General features: G+C 34.5%; 1 pseudogene; it reads right to left on the bottom strand.

The window, feature by feature from the left end:
* Positions 1–860: 860 nt before the first annotated feature.
* Positions 861–1508, bottom strand: LOC112825254 (small ribosomal subunit protein uS17m pseudogene; annotated as a pseudogene).
* Between the last annotated feature and the right edge of the window lie 2401 nt (positions 1509–3909).

The following is a 3909-nucleotide window of genomic DNA, read 5'->3' as shown; positions in this document are numbered from 1 at the left end:
TAAGTTCATATCTTAGGCAAATAATCTTAAGTGCTTTTTATTTTCCAGGTTTAAAAAAATTTATATCCCACACACCCAACATTCCTTTCTATGCCTAAGAGATTAATTTCTCACCACTCTGGGTGATCTCAGCAAAGTTATTCCAGGGTTAATCTAAAATTTTAATGGCAGCAATATATGATATGGGAACACTGGCATATACAGGCTACAATTAAGAACTATTTTCTTTATACACAAGTAACTGAGCTGTCCATTAAAAACTTTAAAAAAGCATGGAAATTTGAAAACGTCTTTGATTTAAAAGAAGTTGATGTCCTCATTATTAGTACATTATTTGACATCAAAAGAAACTCTGAATATATTCGTTTTTACAACTTTATTGTGTAAGCTGCATATACTTAAGTATATAATTTAATAAATGTTGTCAAAAGTAAACATCCACGAAATCATCATCACAATCAGTATAATGAACACAATCATCACTCTCAAAAGTTTCCTCAGGTCCATTTATAATTCCTCCCTCCTCAGACAACCCACTAACTTGTTTTCAGTCATGACAGTTCTGTTTATAAAGGATTTTATAGAAAGGGATCTCTACTCTTTCATCTGGCTTCTTTCAGTTAGTATAATTATTTTGAGATTCATCCATGTTATTGCATGTATCAATATTTTATTCCTTTTTATTATAGATAATTCTATTTTTTCCAATTTATTTCAGATATTTATTATGTTGATGTATGTTCCCTCTAAACCTACTTTGTTGTGGGTTTTTATCATGAAATGTACTTTGTCAGATTTTTTTCTGCATCTGTTGAAATGATCATATAGTTTTTTTTTTGACCTTAAACTTTTATGAGAATTTAACAAGGCCTTTACTTCATTTACTTTTAGCTATTCCATAAATACTGGAAGAGAAATTGGACACTTTGTAATGAAACTTAGAAAAATTTCATTTTTCCATAAAGCAAACTTATAAATCTTTCCCTTTGGCTCCTTCTTCCAATCCTCCTTCACTGTGCTGAAGAGCTATTGAGTTCTTCCATATTTTTGGTTAGGCAGGTGGTTTCCAAGCTGACTGGGCTTCCCAGGTAGGTAGTTCCTGCACAGGGTTTTCCAGTCACTGGGTCTATAACCTGTCCAACTTTGAAAATGATCTCGGCCAGTTCATTTTTCACATGCTTTGTTCGTGGAACAGGTAGAGCTTTGAGAAGCACAATATCCCCAACTGTGCACTGCTGAAGAGCATTGTGAGCAGAGTAGGTTTCATGCTTATTAAAATACTTTAATAAATAAGGATCCAAAACAAGCCTGGTCACTCTCACTTTAGCTGTTTTTTGCATTGCTGTTCCAATCACCTTCCCCACAATCCATTTGGCAGGGACGGATGAATGAACTACTGACATTATGTGGCTTTGGTCACCTCGCCTCCAGGTTCTCACGAGGGTGGCGTCTTGCTCCTCCAAATTTACCCACTGCAACTGCAGGGCTCGACCCATGCTCACCCTCCAGCTCTGTTTTCCTGGTGCATGTAGTCCGGATCGATCATATAGTTTTTATCCTTTCTCTTATTGATGTGATATATCATACTGATTGATTTACTATCGAACCACCCTTGCATACTGGGAATAAATCCTACTTGATCATGGTGAATGACTTCTTTAAGGTATTGTTGGATTCAGTTTCCTAATATTTTGTTGAAGATTGTTCATCAGAAATATTGACCTGTAGTTCTCTTTTCTTGTAGTATCTTTATCTGGTTTTGGTATCAGGGTAATGCTGGCCTCATAGAATGAGTTTGGAAGCTTTCCTTCCTCTTCTATATTTTGGACTAGTTTGAGAAGAACAGGTATTAACTCTTATTTAAGTATTTTGTAGAATTCACCTAAGAAGCCATCTGGTCCTAGACATTTGTTTGTTGGGAGTTTTTTGATTACTGAATCAATTTCACTGTTGGTAATTAGTCTGTTCAAATGTTCTATATCTTCCTTACTCAGTTTTGGGAGGTTATATGTTTCTAGAAATTATCCACTTCTTCTAGGCCGTCCAATTTGTTGGCATATAATTTTTCATAATATTCTCATAATTGTTTGTATTTCTGTAGTGTTGCTTGTTATTTCCCCTCTCTCATTTGTGATTTTGTTTGAGTCCTTTCTCTTTTTTCCTTGATGAGTCTAGCTAGAGGTTTATCAATTTTCTTGATTTTTTTTTTCAAAGAACCAGCCCCCGGTTTCATTGATCTGTTCTATTGTATTTGTCATCTTTGCCGATTTTTTCTTGTGGTTGATTTCCAGTTTCATAGCATTGTAGTTGTTAAAGATACATGGTATGAATTCATTCCTTTTGAATTTGTTGAGATTTGTTCTGTGGCCTAATATGTGATGTATTCTGGAGAATGTTCCATGTGCACTTAAAAAGAATGTGCATTCTGCTGTTTTAGGATGGAATGTTGCAAATATATCTATTAGATCCATCTGGTCAAATGTGTCATTCAAAGCCACTATTTCCTTGTTAATTTTCTGTCTGGATGATCCATCCATTGATGTAAAGGGGGTTTTAATGTCCCCTACTATTATTGTATTACTATTGATTACTTCCTTTATTTTTCTAATTAGCTGCTTTGTGTATTTGAGTGCTTCCACGTTGGGTGCACAAATATTTACAAATGTATCTCCTTGTTGGATTGTTCCATTTATGATTATATGGTGTCCTTCTTTGTCTCTTGCTACAGTCTTTGTTTTAAAGTCTCTAAATAAGTAATTTAAGAACTTTAAATAAATAAATATTGCTTCCTATGTAAATAAATAAATATTGCTACCCAGGCTTTTCACTTCCATTTGTCTGATGGATGCTTTTTCATTGCTTCACTTTCAATCTGCATGTGTCTTTAGGTCTGAAATGAGTCTCCTGTAGGCAGCATATAGACAGGTCTTGCTTTTGTATTAATTCCTTCACCCTATGTCTTTTGATTGGAGTGTTTAGTCCATTTATATGCAAAGTAATTGTTGATAGGTATGTATTTATTGCCATTTTGTTACTTGTTTTATGGCTACATTTATAGTTCTCTGTTCCTTTATTCTTTTGCTCCCTTCTCTCATAGTTTGCTGGCTTTCTTTAGCAATATACTTGAATTCCTTTCTCTTTATTTTTTGCATTTCTATCACTGTTTTTTGATTTGTGCTTACCATTAGGTTTGTATACAATATCTTACACATATAGCAATCTATATTAAGTTGATGGTCACTTAAGTTTGAACCCATTCTTTAGTTTTCTCCCTCCACATTTTAGGTATATGGTGTCATAATTTATATCCTTTCATTTTGTGAATCCCTGGACTGATTTTTATAGATATATTTCATTTTACTGCTTTTGTGTTTCCTACTTTTCTTACTGCTGCTTATGGTCTTTCCTTTCCATTGAAAGAATCCCTTTTAACATTTCTTGCAGGGCTGGTTTAGTGGTCATGAATTCCTTTAACTTTCATTTGTAGAAACTCTTTATCTCTCTTTCTATTCTGAATGCAAGCCTTGCTGGACAGAGTATTCTTGTCAGCACGTTTTTTTTTCTTTCAGCATTTGAATAGATCATGCCATACTCTTCTGGCCTCCAGAGTTTCTGCTGAAAAATCAGCCGATAGTCTTATGGGGTTTCCTTTGTATGTAACTGTTTTCTCTTGCTGCTTTTAAAATTATCTCTCTATCACTACTTTTTGCCATTTAAACTATTATGTGTCTTGGTATGGACCTCCTTGGTTTGATTTTGTTGGATCCCTATGCCTCCTGGAGCTGGATATCTGCTTCGTTTCCCAGATTCAGGAAGTTTTCAGCTATTATTTCTTCAAAAACATTTTCTGCTCCCTTTTCTCTCTCTTCTCCTTCTGAGATCCCTATCATGCAAATGTTTTTATGCTTG

Source organism: Callorhinus ursinus, unplaced genomic scaffold, assembly GCF_003265705.2.
Source record: "Callorhinus ursinus isolate GAN/ISIS: 27379988/994484 unplaced genomic scaffold, GSC_fseal_2.0 scaffold12, whole genome shotgun sequence".
NCBI classification, from domain to species: Eukaryota; Metazoa; Chordata; class Mammalia; order Carnivora; family Otariidae; genus Callorhinus; species Callorhinus ursinus.
Note: the sequence above shows the minus strand (reverse complement) of the source record. Positions and strands in the feature narration are given on the sequence as shown.